A 22,860-nucleotide genomic window follows, 5' to 3' on the forward strand; every position below is an offset into this window, starting at 1 on the left:
CAGTACCTCATCGGTGAAGCACAAGGGGTGCGCGGCGCCCCTGTATTTGGATGTGTCATGGCATTCTTCTGACGGTTGTAGTGTTTGGTTTTGATTCCGAGCTGTTATTCGGTCTGTATAGTCGTTTGGGCGGCCATGATTCTGTGCCGAAGCGCGCTTCCTGGATCCGTAGATGGACCTGGCCATACCGGCTTTTTTGTCCAAGTGCTCACGTAAATCGTGCGCTGACTTATGTGTGACGTCATTAGCCGCCCTGTCGCAGCCACGGGGTGGTCGGTCCGGCTGATCGGCCGTTTTATTTTTTGGCTGAATGGGCTCTAGAGCCTCGTCGTCAAATTCAGGCAGCAGCTTGCGCTTTGGATAGCTCTTTGTGTGGCGATTGCCACCGTACCTTTCTTCAGTGTCAAGCACTTTGTTCCATCTGCGGTTGAGCGTATTCTGCGCGGCCTTAAGCCTTTGCTTTTGCTTCTTCAAGCTCCTCACGGTGGTAATAAGCCTTCTATGGAGGTTCTCTTGTTCCAAGTGCCTTTCCGAGATGATGTGTGCATCGTCGTCCGGACTGTTCTCCTCTCCGGAGACAGGTTGGTGAGTTTTACCCTCGGCATCGCCGTGATCGGACAACGGCTCCGTACTATGTTCGCCGTCCTCTGGCTCATCCTGCTCCATCGCTGGGTCCGTGTGGTCGTCGTTTCCTTTGGAGTCGACCAGGGTATTATTCTTTCTTGCGCTGTTATCGCTGAGGCGGGATTTGGAGCGGCGCCTACGTCATCGCTTTGGTTGCTTCTCGAGGGGATTATCCTCCGTTGCGTCCTTCCGTTCCTCGTCGTTGTTTTCTTTGGGTGTATCCACCATGTATATATCATATGATGAGGTGGCTGTCCAGCGCCCTGTGGGAGGTGGTTCCTATTCTTCTCCTGCATCGTCGTCCAAACCGTCGATGTCTTCAGAGTCGAAATCAAGCATGTCGGTTAAGTCGTCGACAGTGGCTATTAAGTGGGTGGTGGGTGGGGAACGAATTTCTTCGTCGTCCGCTTCCCACTCAAGCCGGACATGGTTCGGCCAAGGGTCTCCTGACAAGGAGAGAGACCTCAATGAATCTAGCACGTCGCCCAAGGGCGAGTGCTGAAAAATGTCCACGGAGATAAACTCCATGATCGGTGCCCAATCGGATTCGATAGGCACGGACGGAAGCGGTTCGGAGCCTGTGGCCGAGGACAAATCCAAGGGTCCGATGACACAGGTCTCATAGGAGGTGAAGTCAGTATTCAGCTCTATCGCCGCTGAGTGCGCGGCCTCTGTGGCGGGGTCCATCCACCCGTCCTCGGATGGCACGATCTGCTCCGGATTGAGGGCCGGAGTAGCCGCAGGTGTGATCTCCCGAACACCGTCCGATGGCAGAGGTAAGTCATGCTCGTCGTGACTGTGCGGCGCACCTAATGTGGGCTTGAATCCGTCGAAGATCAAGTCTCGGCGGATGTCGGCAGTATAGTTCAAGCTTCCAAACCTGACCTGATGGCCAGGGGCGTAGCTATCGATCTGCTCCAGATGGCCAAGCGAGTTGGCCCGCAGTACGAAGCCACCGAATACGAAGATCTGTCCGGAGAGAAAAACCTCACCCTGGATCGCATCGTTGCCGATGATCGAAGGAGCCATCAAGCCTTATCGTGACGGCACAATGGAACTCCCAATGAAAGCACCAATGTCGGTGTCAAAACCGGCGGATCTCGGGTAGGGGGTCCCGAACTGTGCGTCTAAGGCTAATGGTAACAGGAGGCGGGGGACACAATGTTTACCCAGGTTCGAGCCCTCTCGATGGAGGTAATACCCTACTTCCTGCTTGATTGATCTTGATGATATGAGTATTACAAGAGTTGATCTACCACGAGATCGTAGAGGCTAAACCCTAGAAGCTAGCCTATGATTATGATTCTTGTTGTCCTACGGACTAAACCCTCCGGTTTATATAGACACCAGAGGGGGCTAGGGTTACACAGAGTCGGTTACAGAGAAGGAGATCTACATATCCGAATCGCCAAGCTTGCCTTCCACGCAAAGGAGAGTCCTACCCAGACACGGGATGAAGTCTTCAATCTTGTATCTTCATAGTTCAACAGTCCGGCCAAAGTATATAGTCCGGCTGTCTGAGGACCCCCTAATCCAGGACTCCCTCACCCGCCCGCCCGCCTAAGCGACATCTAGCCCACCTGAGGTATAACTTCTTGTACTGGTCCAGCTCCCCAGGTCGCTGCATGCGGGTTTTCTTCTATGCGACTACTCCCCAGCTCCCCATGTATAGTAGCTAGGGTTCGTCGGCTGGTCCAACATCACCTACTATTATAGAGGAAATGCCACTTGAAAAGTTGTCCTGATTTATGCCTCGGTGGAGGTATACATTTTGTTTCGAAAAAAAGTACATGGTGGTTGTGCGGTCATTGTCCATATGCTCCTATTGCTGCTGCTAATCTAATACTATCACTGGTTAAATGAAGAAATGCTTTTTTTTCTCGGGTATCCTGGTTTAGTTCCCATCAAGATAATCATGATGCTTCTGTTTATTGGTGTACTTTTCATAATTCTTATTGACAATTGAGATGTCGTTGTTAATCTTGTAAAACAAAGTAACAACACTATATCCCTTTTTTATATTTTTGGAAACAGTGATGCGTATCTCCATACCCGGGCATGTCTTCCTCAATTTTAGTGGAACTGCACAAAATTGGATGGCCATTGTTGTTCCGCCTCACTGTCCTCTGCCACGTGGTTCTTCCTTCCTCGAGCTTGACTACTGAGAAGAAACAGACCACAGTGAGGATTTGTCGAACTTCATAGGTGCCTCACCCAAACTTGATGCCAAATGGATGATGCATCGGCTGGTGAAGCTGATCGATTTTCAATGAAAAACAAGCTGTCTTCCATCAGTGCTCTTTGCTTGTTACCCACAAAGATGATATCCTTCGTCATTTCACCTTGGTTGCGTTGGAGACGCAGTCGTCTTTCACGTTGGTGCAATTTTATCACACAATTGGCTATGAACCAAATGTTTCCTCAAAGAAGGATCGACGTTGGTACTAAGAGCATAAGATTTGTATTGATTTCTAAGCCTTCTCACAACTTTGTCTCCAGCTCCCCTGTAATTTTGTTTGTCCAGCTATTAACTTTGATTAAAAAAATGGTGTGGACTATAAACCCGGATGGACGTAGTAGCCCTCCATTTTTATTTACTCCGCATATTAGATTTGTCTGAAGTCAAACTTTGTAAAGTTTGACCAAGTTTAGGCCGAACACAACAAACCATAATAATTAGAGAGGGCAAACTGTACATACTCTCAAACCTTTCCGATAATTGAAATTAAAATTCTTTATTTGTACACACTCTCACACGTTTCCGATAATTTGGCGCATGTGTGGTTGTTCACTTAAGGGAGGGTAGTGTACCGCACGTGAAGGACAGGAAGTGCGACCAGGACGCGTGGATCGTTAGTTCATCGGAAGTACTCCCTCCGTTCCTAAATATTTGTCTTTCAAGTGGTTTGCAATGGACTACCACATACGGATGTATATAGACATTTTTTACAGTGTAGATTCACTCATTTTGCTCCGTATGTAGTCATTTGTTGAAATCTCTAGAAAGACAAATATTTAGGAACAGAGGGAGTAGTAGTTTTCTTCACTGGTACATTAAATAAAGAGTTTCGTTTCGTACTTACACAATTTAAAACGATTGTTATGGAGAGAATAAGAAAACCACTCCACTATATGTTAGTCGTATACACGGGTACTATATGGATGCAGCTTCATTGACTTTAGTGCACCTGCCTTTGGGTTTATGACAGGTGGGCCCAAAATGTGGCTGGCCCACCTGTCATACAGCCAAAAGCAGGTGCAGTTAAGGCACCGGAGCTCAGTCCGTACTACAGTATATATATAAGCTGGAGCCTCAGCGCTTGTTCGCTAGGGTTTGCACTCTCCACACTCTCGCCGCACTACATATATATATACACGCTGGAGGCTCGGTGCTTTGCTAGGGTTTGCTATATTCACTGTCTCTCACCCTCTTCACCAGATCTAAACAAGACTACGTTGTGGCCTCTGTCTCTCTCACCCCCCTCACAGACAGCTGGCGAAGGAGGCGTCCGGATCCCATCGCACCGGGAAGGGGAGGAGGTGCAGCATTCACTCTATCGCCTTCGGCGAGGGAGGAAATCCACTGCCGGCTGCGCTTTTCTCTTTCACCCAGTGCCTGTGCGGGAGGGCCACCGACCCCTTCTTCATCGCTGTCATACATAGTGTGAGCAGATCCGACCTCCCGCCGCACACCTTGCCACATCCCGACGACCCTAAGGTATAAGTTTCTTTGAAACCGTCATTGGTCTAGCTGCATGCTGATCTTTTTCGATTCTGTAGTCAAATCTAGGTCTTGGTTCAAAGAGGAAAGAAGGGTGCGGTGGGGTGGAGCTTGAATCTAGGACATGGTTCAATGAGGAAAGGAGGGAGGGAAAGTAGTATAGACTAGCTATCCAGCCGCTTTTTTGGTCGAAAAGGGAAAAAGGGGGTAACCCAGTACACACATCTGTAAGGAACCCAACTCTTTATTGAAAAGGGAAAGAAACTGGGGGGTCGGGTAGTTTGTGCAGGACTAGATTTGCTGCCCTCACATCGGAAAAAGTTTCAAAGATAACAAATATGGGACCAACGCAGATATGTTGCTTGGCTACATACTCTGCATCACCCATTTATACGTGTGGACGCACATGGTGCTGGCATGTCCCATGTCCCATCCACATGATCGTGCAGTGTGTTTTGAGATGTTGTGCTACTTGTACTGGTACTGTTTTAAATAAATGTTGAATTGAAGCTATTGTATTTTAAGCAATGCCACTCTCAGAATTAACCACTGCACTATTTTAAGAGAATTTCTCTGTTAATGTGAATCAATGCAACCGTTTTAGAAATGCTACTGTCCTATACTTTGTTTTCCATCAAGATAAGGTAGATGCTTCTTTTTTTGGCCGCATGTTTCATCCTCCTTTATTGGCAGTAATTGTTTCCTTTTTTGCCTCTGTTAAATCAGGGATATCTATTCAACTTGTTGCTATAGCAAACTTAAATGTCTCACCGGCGACTTTACTTGATTTCAGAGTTTCTGCACAAAACGAGATTGGATTTCCTATTCGTGTTGGCAGATTCGTACGTGATTTTGTGTGCGTCATGACAGGTTGGTACTTGCCTTCATCCACATGATCGTGCTGTGTGTTTTGAGATGTTGTGCTACTTGTATTGGTACTGTTTTAAATAAATGTTGAATTGAAGCTATTGTATTGCTGTCTTTTCCCATTAAGTAGTGAACAAAAATGGGACCAACCCAGACATTATGGTTGTTGCTTTGTTACAACAAACTCTGCATCACCCCCTTTATAAGTAGATGGAAGCCCATGTTGTTGTTGTGCCCACTCTCCCCTGGAACTGTTTATGCTTTTTGTTAATCTAATGCTGCTGGTAAAATTAAGCAATGCCACTCTCAGAATTAACTACTGAATCTTATTTCAAAACTGCAACACTTGTTAGGGATTGGCGGGATTACCATTTTTGTGGCCGCATGTTTCATCCTCCTTTATTGGCCAGTAATTGATTCCTTTTTTGCCTCTGTTAAAACAGGGATATCTATTCAACTTGTTGCTATTGCGACATTTTGCTTCGCTTAATTTTGGTGGAACTGCACAAAATGAGACCGGATTTCCATATATGTGTTGAGATCTCTTTTAGATCCACCTCAGGTGTTGTTTCAAATCTTGGTCTTGAAAGGTCAGTACCTACTTTCCTCAGAATTAACTACTGAATCTTAGTTCAAAACTGCAACACTTGTTAGCTAGGGATCGGCAGGAGTACCATTTCTGTTAGGGATCGGCCGGAGTACATGTTTAAGAAATGTATTGTTCAGATAATGTCTTTGTTATTATATATCAGTTACAGTGTTTTACAAATGGTACTATCCTGCTTTGTAGTTCTTTCTACATGTTTAACCAAGGTATTGTTAAGATAATGTCTCTGTTAAAATGAATCAGTCGCATTGTTTTAGGAATGATACTTTTCTGCTTTGTCGTCTTTATACATGTTGAAACAAGGCATTGTTAAGATAATGTCTCAGTTACTATGAATGAATCACACTGATTGAAACTTGCTACTCTCCTGCTTTGTTTCCCATTAAGATAAGGTAGATCAGTAGATGTTTTTCTTCTGGGAGTACAAGTCATCAACCGTTATTTCTCAGTAATTATTTCCCTTATACCTTTTGTTGCTTACAGGGATATCAAAATTAAAGCTCGGTTTTATTCTGGCTTTGATTTTAGTTGAACTGCACAAAAGGAGCCAATGTGTCTAAGGCAAACTGCTGCATTAGTGGGTCCAGTTGGTCTTACCACTTTGCAGAAAGAAGCAGTCACTATTTGTGCTACATTACACAAGGAATGATCGAGAAGCTTTACAAAGTCTTAGTAGACGCTGGTGACATGACTAGTCTGCAGAGATGGCTGCTTTACTTGTGGTTCGGAGGAACACTGGGCAAACAAGTGCCCAAACAAGTACCAAGAAGCCAGGACAGGACTCCAAGTCTGTCAATGTCACTCTAAGCAACAATGATGGGGCATCTGGGTATGGTAATCTGTTTACCGTACTTTCAGTTTGTTAGTCCACCGCTTGGTGGGTTGACACTGTGGCCAATATTCATGTGTGTGCTGATGTGTCTTTGTTTTCTGGCAGCATATAAATACGAAATCCACAGGGATGCTCAACTTGATTTTAGTGGAACTGCACAAAATATTCAGATTGTTCGTGTCCTCCATAATAATACTTCATCATGCACAATACATCGAATGGTTCTCTAATCATTCGTCGTCACCTTGAGCCACCGGACTATCAGATGACAAACTGATGACAAACCCTGCCCGTTCCACAATCATAGGCATTACATATTTTGAATGGGAAAAGCTTGTCAAAGTTGACATTAGTTTAATATATTGGAATTGGAAAACCTTGTCAATCTTTGCCGATTGATGTTAGCCAGAAGACATGCATTTGATATTTTTGAGTGGGACGCCCTTTGCTGTGAGCAACGTCGATCGTTTTTTCCTATTCATGTCTTTAGTTCAGAAGTAAATATTTACTCTGCTAAGATGCATAGTTATACGTCTCCGTCGTATCTACTTTTCCAAACACTTTTGCCCTTGTTTTGGACTCTAACTTGCATGATTTGAATGGAATTAACCCGGACTGACATTGTTTTCAGCAAAATTGCCATGGTGTTATTTTTGTGCAGAAACAAAAGTTCTCGGAATGACCTGAAAATCAACGGAGCAACTTTTCAGAAAATATAAAAAATACTGGCGAAAGAATCAAGGCCGGGGGACCCACACCCTGTCCACGAGGGTGGGGGCGCGCCTGCCCCCCTTGGCACGCCCCCTATCTCATGGGCCCCCTGGAGCTCCACCGACCTCAACTCCAACTCCATATATTTCGTTTCGCGGAGAAAAAAACAGAGAGAAAGTTTCATCGCGTTTTACGACACGGAGCCGCCGCCAAGCCCTAATCTCTCTCGGGAGGGCTGATCTGGAGTCCGTTCTGGGCTCCGGAGAGGGGGATTCATCGCCGTCGTCATCATCAACCATCCTCCATCACCAATTTTATGATGCTCACTGACGTGCGTGAGTAACTCCATCGTAGGCTTGCTGGACGGTGATGGGTTGGATGAGATTTATCATGTAATCGAGTTAGTTTTGTTAGGGTTTGGTCCCTAGTATCCACTATGTTCTGAGATTGAAGTTGCTATGACTTTGCTATGCTTAATGCTTGTCACTAGGGCCCGAGTGCCATGATTTTCGATCTGAACCTATTATGTTTTCATGAATATATGTGAGTTCTTGATCCTATCTTGCAAGTCTATAGTCACCTATTATGTGTTATGATCCGACAACCCCGAAGTGACAATAATCGGGATACTTCTCGTGATGACCGTAGTTTGAGGAGTTCATGTATTCACTATGTGTTAATGCTTTGGTCCGGTACTCTATTAAAAGGAGGCCTTAATATCCCTTAGTTTCCACTAGGACCCCGCTGCCACGGGAGGGTAGGACAAAAGATGCCATGCAAGTTCTTTTCCATAAGCACGTATGACTATATTCGGAATACATGCCTACATTACATTGATGAATTGGAGCTAGTTCTGTGTCACCCTATGTTATGACTGTTACATGATGAACCGCATCCGACATAATTATCCATCATTGATCCACTGCCTACAAGCTTTTCACATATTGTGCTTTGCTTATTTACTTTTCCGTTGCTACTGTTACAATCACTACAAAACCCAAAAATATTACTTTTGCTACCGTTACTGTTACTTCCATATTACTTTGCTACTAAATACTTTGCTGCAGATACTAAGTTACCCAGGTATGGTTGAATTGAGAACTCAACTGCTAATACTTGAGAATATTCTTTGGCTCCCCTTGTGTCGAATCAATAAATTTGGGTTGAATACTCTACCCTCGAAAACTGTTGCGATCCCCTATACTTGTGGGTTATCAAGACTATTTTCTGGCGCCGTTGCCGGGGAGCATAGTTCTATTCTTTGAGTCACTTGGGATTTATATCTGCTGGTCACTATGAAGAACTTGAAAGACGCGAAAACAAAAATTTATCCCTCAACTACGAGGGGAGGTAAGGAACTGCCATCTAGCTCTGCACTTGATTCACCTTCTGTTTTGAGTAAGCTTGCGACACCTAAACCTGCTTCTGCTATTAATTTTGATATGTCGCATGTTATTGATGATGCCACTTCTGCTATGCATGATACTTATGATAAAACTACTTCTATGCTTGATACTACTGTGCCACTTGGTGAATTTCTTGATGAACAACTTGCTAGGGCTAGAGAGAATGAAATTATTGAAAATGAAATTATTGAAGATAGTGATGATGAAGGTTCTCCCAATAGATATGAATTGCATGTTGTTCCTGAGGGTTATGTTATGGATGAAGAAGCTGCTAGAGCTATTCTTGCTTGCAATGATAGTTCTGATCTTAAGAAGTTATTAGCTAAATGGAAGCAGCAATCTCTTAATGCTAGAATGAAACATGACCCTGCTTTTGTTGCTTCACCTATCTTTGTTACTGATAAGGATTATGAATTCTCTGTCGATCCTGATATAATTACTTTGGTTGAATCTGATCCTTTTTATGGCTATGAATGTGAAACTGTTGTGGCACATCTTACTAAATTAAATGATATAGCTACCCAGTTCACTAATGATGAGAAATCTCGCTACTATTATATCCTTAAAATATTTCCATTCTCATTAAAGGGTGATGCTAAAACTTGGTTTAATTCTCTTGATCCTGGTTGTGTGCGTAGTCCCCAGGATATGATTTATTACTTCTCTGCTAAATATTTCCTCGCTCATAAGAAACAAGCTGCTTTAAGGGAAATATATAATTTTGTGCAAATTGAAGAAGAGAGTCTCCCACAAGCTTGGGGGAGGCTTCTCCAGTTACTTAATGCTTTGCCTGATCATCCTCTTAAGAAAAATGAAATACTTGATATCTTTTATAATGGACTAACCGATGCTTCTAAGGACCACTTGGATAGTTGTGTTGGTTGTGTTTTCAGGGAAAGAACAGTCGACCAAGCTGAAATTCTATTGAATAATATGTTGACTAATGAAAATAATTGGACACTTCCTGAGCCAACTCCTGAGCCTACTCCTAAACCAACTCCGAAGAAAAGGGGAGTTCTATTTCTCAGTCCTGAAGATATGCAAGAGGCAAAGAAATCAATGAAAGAGAAAGGTATTAAAGCTGAAGATGTTAAGAATTTACCTCCTATTGAATAAATACATGGTCTTAATCTACCGCCTGCTGAAGAAATACATGGTTATAATTCATCACCTATTGAAGAAACACATGGTCTTGATAACCCGACACAGGTACTAAAGGTAAATTCTCTCTATAGATTTGATGAAGGTGATATTCCTCGTTATAAGTCTGCTAGCCAATGCTTAGATGAGTTTGATAATTTTATTGTTAAACAAGAAAACTTCAACGCTTATGTTGGTAGACAATTGAAAAGTAATTCTTACATGCTTGGACACTTGAGTGATTATATGTCTAGAGTTAAGGGTGAACTTAAACTCATTAGTAAACATGCTTCTATGGTTACCACTCAAGCAGAACAAGTACTTAAAGCTCAGAATGATTTGCTCAATGAATTGAATAATAAACATGATTATGCTGTTAGAGTGGCTACTAGAACTGGTAGAATGACTCAGGAACCTTTGTATCCTGAAGGCCACCCTAAGAGAATTGAGCAAGATTCTCTTTGAAATAATCTAGATGCACCTAGTTCTTCTAAAAAGAAGAAGAAGAAAAATGATAGAACTTTGCATGCTTCTAGTGAACCTATTGTAGAGAAACCTGAGAATCCCAACGATATTTCTATTTCTGATGCTGAAACACAATCTGGTAATGAACATGAACCTAGTGATAATGTTAATGATGATGTTCATGTTGATGCTCAACCTAGTAATAACAATGATGTAGAGATTGAACCTGCTGTTGATCTTGATAACCCACAATCAAAGAATCAACGTTATGATAAGAGAGACTTTGTTGCTAGGAAGCACGGTAAAGAAACAGAGCCATGGGTTCAGAAACCCATGCCCTTTCCTCCTAAGCCATCCAAGAAAAAGGATGATGAGGATTTTGGGCGCTTTGCTGAAATGATTAGACCTATCTTCTTATGTATGCGTTTGACTGATATGCTTAAAACGAATTCTTATGCTAAATATATGAAAGATATTGTTACAAATAAAAGAAAGATACTGGAAGCTGAAATTTCCACCATGCTTGCTGATTATACTTTTAAAGGTGGAATACCTAAGAAACTTGGTGATCCAGGAGTACCAACTATACCATGCTCTATTAAAAGAAACTATGTTAAAACTGCTTTATGTGATCTTGGACCCGGTGTTAGTGTTATGCCTCTTTCTTTATATCGTAGACTTGAATTGAATAAGTTGACACCTACTGAAATATCTTTGCAAATGGCCGATAAATCAACTGCTATACCTGTCGGTATTTGTTAGGATGTGCCTGTTGTGGTTGCAAATGTTACTATTTTAACGAACTTCGTTATTCTTGATATTCTTGAGGTCGATAGTATGTCTATTATTCTTGGAAGAACCTTTTTGAATACTGCAGGGGCTGTTATTGATTGCAACAAAGGAATGTCACTTTTCATGTTAATGGTAATGAGCATACGGTACACTTTCCGAGGAAACAACCTCAAGTTCATATCATCAATTCTATTGGAAAAATTCCATCGATTATTATTGGAGGTTTTGAATTTCCTCTTCCTACTGTCAAGAAGAAATATGATATTCTTATTATTGGGGATGTTCATATCCCCGTTGAGGTAACTTAGTGTTATTCGAAATTTCTCCAGTTCCATGTTATTCGGAATGAGTTTGTTAACAAGACGTGATCAACCTTGTTAGTGGATTCCTTTCGATGATCATGAGATGGATGAAGTTAGAAGGCACAACCTTCTGTACTCTCTTTTTACTTTCTGTTATTTAGAATAAATAAAGCAAAAATAGAATTTTCTGTCTATTTTCTGAATTATCCATGCAATAAAAAATATCCCGAAAATAAAAGTTCTCCAAATGCCCTGCCAATTTAATATGATTTTTTCTGGAATATTTGAGAATATTTGGCACTGAGAACACAACAGGGGAGCAAGCACCTGGCCACGTCCAGGGCGCGCCCCCTGCCTCGTGGGCCCACAGTGGCTCCCCTTCACTTATTCCTACACCCACACACTTCTTCTTCCTCCCAAAAAAATCACCAACCAGCTCAAGCATGAGTTCTAGCTCATTTTGCTGCGATTTTCGATCTCCTTGCTCAAAGCACCTCTCACAAAACTGCTTTGGGGGGATTGTTCCTTGGTATGTGACTCGTCCAATGATCCAATTAGTTTTTGTTCTAGTGTTTTATTCATTGCAAATTTGTGCTGCCTAGGTGACCCTGTTCTTGAGATTGCATGTCAAATTTTTATGGTCCCAAGTAGTTCCAATGCATGATATAGTCTCTAGGCACTTGTGGGAGTAGTTGCTATCAATCTTATTGAGTTTGGTTCACTTTTATTTTGAAGTTACTAAAATTTTCAGAGGAAGAAATATGTTTAGGAAAATGTACCAAGGTGGTTCTTCAAGGAAGCAAGGAACCAGGGTTGCAATGCACGATGCTGATGATGAACCACCAAGAGACACTCTAGTGCGGGCTTGTGAATGGCCTTCTGAGGACTTCATGGATCGAGCAGGAATCAAGGAAGAATTTAACGCATATGTGTGTAACGCCGATCTTGTGAGCTTCGAGGCAGATAAGTGTCATCAGTACCACTATCTCACAAAATCCTTTGTGAGCAGGTTTGAGTTTTCATCTTCACGTAATTCTCAAACTGTCCTGCTTGATCTTTATGAGAATTCTTATACCATGGACTTAGATGATTTTACCACTGCTTGCAAACTTCCACAATGGGGTAGTACTAGTGAACCCTGCAAATCTGAATTTAGAGATTTTCTTGCTGGTATAACTGTAGGGGAATCTAGAGACATAGCACAAGCTACCATAGGGAGCATTCATTTTCCTGCTATACATTATTTTGTTGTCTTCATAGGTAGGTGCATAAATGGTAAGGATGAAGCATGTCACATGTGCGTCCCTGATCTCAGTGTTCTTAGGAGTGTTGTGTTAGTAGATAAACATTATAATTTGGGAGCCATTGTTGCACGTAGGTTGCATAATAATAGATTACATGGAGATTTCTTTGGTGGAATTTATGCAACCCGTTTAGCTAACTTTCTTGGTGTAACCATACGTGAGGATGATATGGAGTTGCCTCCTGCTTATTTAGATTATGAGGCTATGGTTCGTCGCCGTTTTCTTGAGAGGAACGAGCAGTCCCTCCAGTATCGCTTAATTTTTAACAAACGTCACGCTGCCCATATTACTCTCCCTGCTCCTGCCTTCTTTGACTATCAGGCAAAAGGAATATATTTTATTACTAGAGAGGAGGCAAATGAGTACGAGGGAAGGGCAGAGGCAGCTCGCCGCTACGCTGCAGCTAAGGAGGCAATAGCCGCTGCATCTCAGTACAACCCCGTCTATAACTTTGGATATCCGCCACCGTGGCAATAGACCAACTTAGGCCAAAAGCCTAAGCTTGGGGGAGTACGTATCTCACACCGACATTACATTTATATTCACACACTCATGCTAGTTGTCGGTGCTCATACTTTTTCATTGTAATATCCATGCTAGTTTATTTTCCTTTTTCTAGCTTTCTTCTTGTGTGTTTGAAAAACTTTAATAAAAACCAAAAAAATTTAGTAGTAGCTTTTAGCTAGTTTACTTTCCATGCTTGTAGTAGTAATTAAAAGAAAACCCAAAAAGATTTCTCGTTCTTCTTTTGCTTGTTGGGAGCTTTCCCGTGTAAATAGTTTTATTTCTTTTCTTTCCTTTGGGGGTCGATAGGAGAAGACCATAATGAAATTGCTTAGTGGCTCTTATATGCATTATTGTTGATTTAACCAAGAGCCCATATTACCTTGTCTTCTCCTGTTTATTGAATGCTTGCAGATTCCAGCTTAGTCCAATGCACGTGCACTATTATTATTATACACACCGTTCGGTCGTGCAAGTGAAAGGCAATAATGACGATATATGATGGACTGATTGAGATGAGAGAAGCTGGTATGAACTCGGCCTCTCTTGTTTTTGTAAATATGATTAGTTCATCATTCCTGATTCAGCTTATTATGAATAAACATGTTTGCGATGACAATTAGAGATTATAGTTACTTATGCCATGCTTAATTTGCTAGGAGTTTATAATGGTTTACCTTGCGTGCCAACATGCTATTAAAATGGTTGTGATGTGGTATGATAGGGTGGTATCCTCTTTTGAATGATTCGAGTGACTTGACTTGGCACATGTTCACACATGTAGTTGAAAAAAATCAACATAGCCTTCATGATATTTATGTTCATGGTGGATTATATCCTACTCATGCTTGCACTCAATGTTTATTAATTTTAATGCATGTTCATGATTGTTGTCGCTCTCTCAGTTGGTCGCTTCCCAGTCTTTTGCTAGCCTTCACTTGTACTAAGCGGGAATACTGCCTGTGCATCCAATCCCTTAAACCCCAAAGTTATGCCATATGAGTCCACCATACCTTCCTATATGCGGTATCTACCTGCCGTTCCAAGTAAATTTGTATGTGCCAAACTGTAAACCTTTAAATAAAATTCTGTTTTGTATGCTCGAATAGCTCATGTATCAACTAGGGTTGTCTGTATCTTCCATGCTAGGCGGGTTATTCTCAAGAGGAGTGGACTCCGCTCCTCACTCACGAGAAAATGGCTGGTCACCGGGATGCCCAGTCCCATGCTTTACGCAAATCAAATCAAATTAATCGCAAACAAAACTCCCCCGGGACTGTTGTTAGTTGGAGACACTCGTTGTTTCGAGCAAGCCCTGGATTGATGCTTGTTGGTGGAGGGGGAGTATAAACTTTACCATTCTGTTTGGGAACCGCCTATAATGTGTGTAGTATGGAAGATATCGCCATCTCTCGGTTGTTATGTTGACAATGAAAGTATGCCGCTCAAAATATTATTTATCTCTATTTCAAAATCGAGCTCTGGCACCTCTACAAATCCCTGCTTCCCTCTGCAAAGGGCCTATCTATTTACTTTTATGTTGAGTCATCACCCTCTTATTTAAAAGCACCCGCCGGAGAGCACCTCTGTCTTTTGCATGTATTACTATTAGTTATATTGGGTATGACTATGACTGGATCTCTTTTACCATGAATTACAATGTTTAGTCAGTCCTTGGTCTTTAAAGGTGCTCTGCATTTATGTTTTGCAGTCTTAGAAAGGGCTAGCGAGTACCATCTTGTTATATCATATTATGATTGTTTTGAGAAAGTGTTGTCATCTGAGATTCATTATTATTGCCCACTAGTTGATTATGCCATTGATGTGAGTAAACATGAGACCTAAATGTTATTGTGAATGTGGTTAGTTCATAATCTTTGCTGAAAACTTGAATGCTGGCTTTACATATTTACAACAACAAGAGCAAACAAAGTTTGTAAAAGTTTTTCTTTATCACTTTTCAGTTTATCAACTGAATTGCTTGAGGAAAAGCAAAGGTTTAAGCTTGGGGGAGTTGATACGTCTCCGTCGTATCTACTTTTCCAAACACTTTTGCCCTTGTTTTGGACTCTAACTTGCATGATTTGAATGGAACTAACCCGGACTGACGTTGTTTTCAGCAGAATTGCCATGGTGTTATTTTTGTGCAGAAACAAAAGTTCTCGGAATGACCTGAAAATCAACGGAGCAACTTTTCAGAAAATATAAAAAATACTGGCAAAAGAATCAAGGCCAGGGGCCCACACCCTGTCCACGAGGGTGGGGGCGCGCCTGCCCCCCTGGGCGCGCCCCCTTATCTCGTGGGCCCCCTGGAGCTCCACCGACCTCAACTCCAACTCCATATAAAATCAGAGAGAAAGTTTCATCGCGTTTTACGACATGGAGCCACCGCCAAGCCCTAATCTCTCTCGGGAGGGCTGATGTGGAGTCCGTTCGGGGCTCCGGAGAGGGGGATTCGTCGCCGTCGTCATCATCAACCATCCTCCATCACCAATTTCATGATGCTCACCGCTGTGCGTGAGTAACTCCATCATAGGCTTGCTGGACGGTGATGGGTTGGATGAGATTTATCATGTAATCAAGTTAGTTTTGTTAGGGTTTGATCCCTAGTATCCACTATGTTCTGAGATTGATGTTGCTATGACTTTGCTATGCTTAATGCTTGTCACTAGGGCCCGAGTGGCATGATTTCAGATCTGGACCTATTATGTTTTCATCAATATATGTGAGTTCTTGATCCTATCTTGCAAGTCTATAGTCACCTATTAAGTGTTATGATCCGACAACCCCAAAGTGACAATAATCGGGATACTTCTCGGTGATGACCGTAGTTTGAGGAGTTCATGTATTCACTATGTGTTAATGCTTTGGTCCGGTACTCTATTAAAAGGAGGCCTTAATATCCCTTAGTTTCCACTAGGACCCCGCTGCCACGGGAGGGTAGGACAAAAGATGGCATGCAAGTTCTTTTCCATAAGCACGTATGACTATATTCGGAATACACGCCTACATTACATTGATGAATTGGAGCTAGTTCTGTGTCACCCTATGTTATGACTGTTACATGATGAACCGCATCCGACATAATTATCCATCATTGATCCAATGCCTACGAGCTTTTCACATATTGTGCTTTGCTTATTTACTTTTCCGTTGCTACTGTTACAATCACTACAAAACCCAAAAATATTACTTTTGCTACCGTTACCGTTACTTCCATCTTACTTTGCTACTAAATACTTTGTTGCAGATACGAAGTTACCCAGGTGTGGTTGAATTGACAACTCAACTGCTAATACTTGAGAATATTCTTTGGCTCCCCTTATGTCGAATCAATAAATTTGGGTTGAATACTCTACCCTCGAAAACTGTTGCGATCCCCTATACTTGTGGGTTATCACATAGTTACATGAATGTTGACTTATGTAAGATATTTTAAGAGTTTGTTCTGAATATTGTCTATGTAATGTCAGGCCTTGTGTTTGATTGCAAAGTTGAGCTTGGAATGTTGTGGCATGCGGCATCACGAGCTGTTCACCGTGCCTCCTGAGAATAATGCTTCGTATTGTTTTGCATGTCGATCTAATGCCAGTGATTTGCTTGTTAGGAAGATTGTCCTCTTCTGTTGTTTCCGTGCTTAAGAAGTTCATCGTCTTATGTTTCATTCATAGCCTATACGACAAGTCGGGTAGGTTAGACGTGAAACCATATGATCTTCCGACCAACTCATCATCTTAGGCCGTGATTGGATCGTCGTTTTCCAACCAAAACCGCTTGTAAAACTGACGCTTGTAAATAAAAGCAGATGGTCTCGCGCGAAGCGCTTGGTTGGTCGATTTCGACTAGTAAAATATACACCGGTCTCTCAAATTACACGCGTAACCCACTGGTTTTACTTACAGACCTCGGGCCCTCGGTTTCATTACACCTATATTTTACGCGTTGTTTCCGATGACATGTAAATTGCACATGTATCTTAATACAGTTGTGAAATAAACCAGAGCTCCCAAGCGCGGCCTTACCGTTTCATGCCGTCTCAGTCTCTCGAAGGTGCTCATAGGTGTCCGATGATCCTGGCTTCCTGAATGAGCAGCGGGCGCTGTATCAGACCATCCGTAGGGCCCGCGAGGCCCTCTCCGTCGTCCTTCGAGTTGTTGCACTCGCCGTGGCGCCGAGCATTGTTAACATGGTCAATGAACATGAGGATTCAGGAGATGACTTTAGTTTGACTGGTTGACAGTAGGGACCCACTAGGGCCATAGCCGTACGTAAGCAAGTGCCTCCTTATTATGTACAACTATTTTTTTTTGCTTCCTCCTGGTTTCCTGACATCACGGTCCCACACCATTGTCAACCTATGTAGTCAATAAACGAGAGAATTGCACAAGGTGCGGCCGACAGCTGGGACCATGCAGCTCGAGCAGTATTTGTGTTTTTGAGGCATGAGCACTGCAGAGTTTTTCTTGGCGATGTTTTCGTTGTTGTTCAGAGGAGAGCAGGGTATTAACTGGGCGGGCTGTGGCCCGTCTAGCCTAGGACAAATATCCAGCCTAGATATTAATTTTTTTCAAGATGAAAATGGCTAGCCCAGCTATACTTTTTTTGAGGAATACCCAGGCAAGGTCAACTTGTTATTCTCCGCCCCGCTGGGCTGCAAACCTTTCCTAGGAGGGATGCATTAGGTTTAACAGGAAAATAGGCTTTAAAAAATAATAAATGGGATGTAATTATAAAACCTGGGTAGTAACTATAAAAAATGCACCAAGCACGGAATTAGTTTATAAAATATTATTTATGGATTTTGAAAATCTTAATTTTAATTGTTGCGCGCGCAATGTATCGTTAGATTTTTACATAATACAAACTTATATTTAATCTGACTAGAAATTTCGGGATAAAAATATTTCGGATCCCATCAAAATGTGGGAAATTTTTATTGAATTCTATCTTGAACAGTTGGTTGAAATTATTAATCGTTGTCCTAGCTAGAAAATGGGTTGTACTTTTAAGAAACTGTAAATGGGATGTAGTAAATTCCATTAGAATTAAAAAATGGGTTGTACATTCTTACAAATCGCAAATGGGCTATAAGTTCTCTCCCACACACTTGTGGGCCTACTAAGTTGACGCGTCCCCTAAAAAAAGAAGTTGACGCGTATGCAAGGTTTTGTCAACTTATTATAGTCAACACACGGTTCTAGCAGCAGTGGCCGTTGGATGTCCATCCAACGGATGCCGTGCTTCTTCTTCAATCTCGGATATTCTAGCTTCACCCGCCCAAAAAATGATACCTCCCCCTGACATCTGGGCCGCACCGTTTCGGAAGCTGACCTGTGGGCCTACTAAGTTGACGCGTGCCAAGGGCTTTGTCAACTTAGTCAATATGAACGATTCTAGCTGCAGTGACCGTACCATGTCCATCCAACGGCTGTAGTGCTTCTTCAACCTCTGGTCTTCTTGCTCCAGCCGCCCAAAGGAGCGCCGGTCGTGCCGCGTGCTCCTGCCTCCCGTGGCCGGCTGTGATGCCGCGGAGGCCTCACCGCCCCCTACTACTCCCACCGTTGGCCAGGCCATCCCTCTACTCACCCACACCCCATGTGATTCCGCGGCGACGGCAGCCTCACACCGTAGCCGAATCAGTGAACCCTCGTACTCCTCTCCGCGCGGGCTTCCATTGTCGCGTCTTCCCCAGCTCCGCGTCGTCCCCTTCCTAGGCCTCGCCGTCGTCCACCACCCTGGTGCTCTCGCCGCGGCGTGGTCAACGTGGTCAAGGAACGGCTTCCATCGGACATGGACTGTACGTGGAGAGGCTGACAGTTGGGTCCACGACGGCAGCAAGAAAGTGCCTCCTTATTACGCGGAAAATAATGATTCCTCCACCTGACAGCAGGGACCCACCGGACGGGCCACCATATTTCGCGAAAAAAACGTTTGCCCCCTGACTGCTGGGACCCACCGGACGGGCCACCGTATTGCATGAAAAAAAACGTTCCCCCCGCTGTCAGCTCGGACCCACCAGAAGTGCCTCCTTATTACGCACAAAAAAATGAATACTCCCCCTGCTAGTTGGGACCCACCTTGGTGGGAGGCTGACTTGTGGGCCTACTAAGTTGACGGGGACGGAGTGCTTTGTCAACTTAGTCAATATGAACGATTCTAGCTCCAGTGACCGTATGATGTCCATCCAACGGCCGTAGTGCTTCTTCAACCTCTGGTCTTGTTGCTCCAGCCGCCCAAAGCAGCGTCGGTCGTGCCGCATGCTCCTGCCTCCCGTGGCTGGCTGTGCTGCCGCGGAGGCCTCACCGCCCCCTAGTATTCCCACCGCTGGCCAGGCCCTGCGGCGACGGTAGCCTCACACCACAGCCGAACCAGTGAACCCTCGTACTCCTCTCCACGCGGGCTTCCACTGCCGCGTCGTCCCCTTCCTAGGCCTCGCCGTCGTCCACCGCCCTGGTGCTCTCGGTGCGGCGTGGTCAACGTGGTCAAGGAACGACTTCCATCGGAAGAGTACTGTCGTGGAGAGGCTGACAGCTGGGTCCATGACCGCAGCAAGGAAGTGCCTCCTTATTACGCACAAAAAATTATTCCTCCACCTGACAGCGGGGACCCACCGGATGGGCCACCGTATTTCGCGAAAAAAACATTTCCCCCTGACTGCTGGGACCCCCAGCTATATCTTCGCACGCAAGGAAGTGCGTCTGGGCAAAAAGAAATGATACACCCCCCTGGCTGCTGGGACCCACCAGCTACATCTTCGCAGGCAAGGAAGTGCCTGACAGTCGGGACCCACCTGGTCGAAGTGTACATAGCATTGTCATTCTGGTCGCGAATGTGTACATACATACTGGTCGATGTAGAGGCGCGCACGTAGCATGTACACGTACATACAGCGGCTAGGGTGCAAGAAAGTAAATACGGCCACGTACGTACATACGGGCGGGGTCTCGAACGCCTACTCGCGCGTATGTACGGCCAGGGCTCGTGTACATGGCTGGGTCGGAACGGAGAAACAACGTCATCGTCGTGTTCATGGGGAGGCAACGGAATGCATCGTGTTCATCGGGAGGAAACGGAACGCGTGGGAGCCAACCGGCTTGGACGGAACAGCCGATGGAAACGAGGCCTGGCGTATCGCAGAACGGAGGAAACGACCATGTGTTCGACCGGCCACGTTCAAAACGGGATCCTGTTCATCGGGAGGGGTCTGGCATACCACAAAACGGAGGAAACGGACCTCCTACGGTCGAAACGGGGGTCCTGTTGATCGGGAGGGTTGTGGCGTACCGCAAAACGGAGGAAACGGACTTGTGTTGGAGCGCTACGGTCGAAACGGGGGTCCTGTTCATCGGGAGGGGTGTGGCGTACCGCAAAACGGGACTCCACGGGATACTGTTCATCTCCATCGTCGACCCCCTCCAGCCTCCACGGGCTACTGTTCATCCACCGTCGACCTCCTCCAGCCTCCACCTGCGACTGTTCATCCACGGGCTCCTGTTCATCCAGCCTCCACCGCGTGCTACTCCACCGGCTACTGTTCAACCAGCCCTCTCCACGGGCTCCTGTTCAACCACCCCTCCACGGGCTACTGTTCATCCTGCCATCCACCGTCTACTGTTCATGCTGCCCTCCACGGGGTGGTCCTGTTCATGCTGCCCTCCACGGGGTCCTGTTCATCCAGCTTCAACCGGCTCGAACGATCGGGGTCCTGTTCATCCACCCCCACCGGGAACTGTTCATCCAAACCCCCCAGCAGCGCTCACTGTTCATCCAGAGGCAACGCCACGGGGTCCTGTTCATCCACCCCCACCGGGAACTGTTCATCCAAACCCCCCAGCAACGCTCACTCTTCATCCAGAGGCAGCATCGACCGGCTTCAGTTAGCAGCAGTAGCGAAGGAATCGCTCGAGCGGGTTCAGTTAACAGCCATCGATCGATCGCTCGGGTTCAGTAACGCGTAGCCTGCAGTGCAATCGCTCGGGTTCAGTTAGAGCCCAATGCCTCGCTCGGGTTCAGTTAGAGCCCAACGCCTTGCACACACGCGCGTACATACGAGAGAGACGCGCATCGCTCGGCCCCCGACCACCCACCGTAACCAGGGACTCCCCGATAGTTTCCGTGCCCTCGCTTCTACCACAATTTTTTCCGTCATGGACGGCCCAAAGAATTTCATGCAGCTGCGTCTCCGGCCCGCCCAGGACGAAAAGCCCATTTTCTGTCATGATTTTTTGTCATAGAAGTAGGACCCCACCACATCTATGATGATACCGGGTTTTGTCACAATTATCGTCATAGAAGTGTCATAAGTATGGCAGAAAAAAATTTCGTTCGGCCCAAAATGTCACGGATGTGTCTTCTTTTTGTAGTGAAAGAAAGAGTTCTTGCCTGTGTTACAAGGTGTGAAGTTGAGTAAGACTCAATGCCAGACCACTGCAGAAAATAGAGAGAAAATAAAAGATGTTCCCTATGCTTCAGCCATAGGCTCTATCATGTATGCAATGTTGTGTACCAGACCTGATGTGTGCCTTGCTATTAGTTTAGCAGGGAGGTACCAAAGTAATCCAGGAGTGGATCACTGGACAGCGGTCAAGAACATCCTGAAATACCTGAAAAGGACTAAGGATATGTTTCTCGTTTATGGAGGTGACAAAGAGCTCGTCATAAATGGTTACGTCGATGCAAGCTTTGACGCTGATTCGGACGATTCTAAATCGCAAACCGGATACGTGTTTATATTGAACGGTGGAGCTGACAGTTGGAGCAGTTCTAAACAAAGCATCATGGCGGGATCTACGTGTGAAGCTGAGTACATTGCTGCTTCAGAAGCAGCGAATGAAGGAGTCTGGATGAAGGAGTTCATATCTGATCTAGGTGTCATACCTAGTGCATCGGGTCCAATGAAAATCTCTTGTGACAATACTGGTGGAATTGCATTGGCAAAGGAATCCAGATTTCACAAGAGAACCAAGCACATCAAGAGACGCTTCAACTCCATCCGGGATCAAGTCTAGGTGGGAGACATAGAGATTTGCAAGATACATATGGATCTGAACGTTGCAGACCCGTTGACTAAGCCTCTCTCTCGAGCAAAACATGATCAGCACCAACACTCCATGGGTGTTAGAATCATTACTGTGTAATCTAGATTATTGACTCTAGTACAAGTGGGAGACTAAAGGAAATATGCCCTAGAGGCGATAATAAAGTTATTATTTATTTCCTCATATCATGATAAATGTTTATTATTCATGCTAGAATTGTATTAACCGGAAATATAATACATCTGTGAATACATAGACAAACAGAGTGTCACTAGTATGCCTCTACTTGACTAGCTCGTTGATCAAAGATGGTTATGTTTCCTAACCATAGACATGAGTTGTCATTTGATTAACGGGATCACATCATTAGGAGAATGATGTGATTGACTTGACCCATTCTGTTATCTTAGCACTTGATCGTTTAGTATGTTGTTATTGCTTTCTTCATGATTTATACATGTTCCTATGACTATGAGATTATGCAACTCCCGTTTACCGGAGGAACACTTTTTGTGCTACCAAACGTCACAACGTAACTGGGTGAGTA

This window comes from Aegilops tauschii, chromosome 5, assembly GCF_002575655.3.
Source record: "Aegilops tauschii subsp. strangulata cultivar AL8/78 chromosome 5, Aet v6.0, whole genome shotgun sequence".
Lineage (NCBI taxonomy): Eukaryota > Viridiplantae > Streptophyta > Magnoliopsida > Poales > Poaceae > Aegilops > Aegilops tauschii.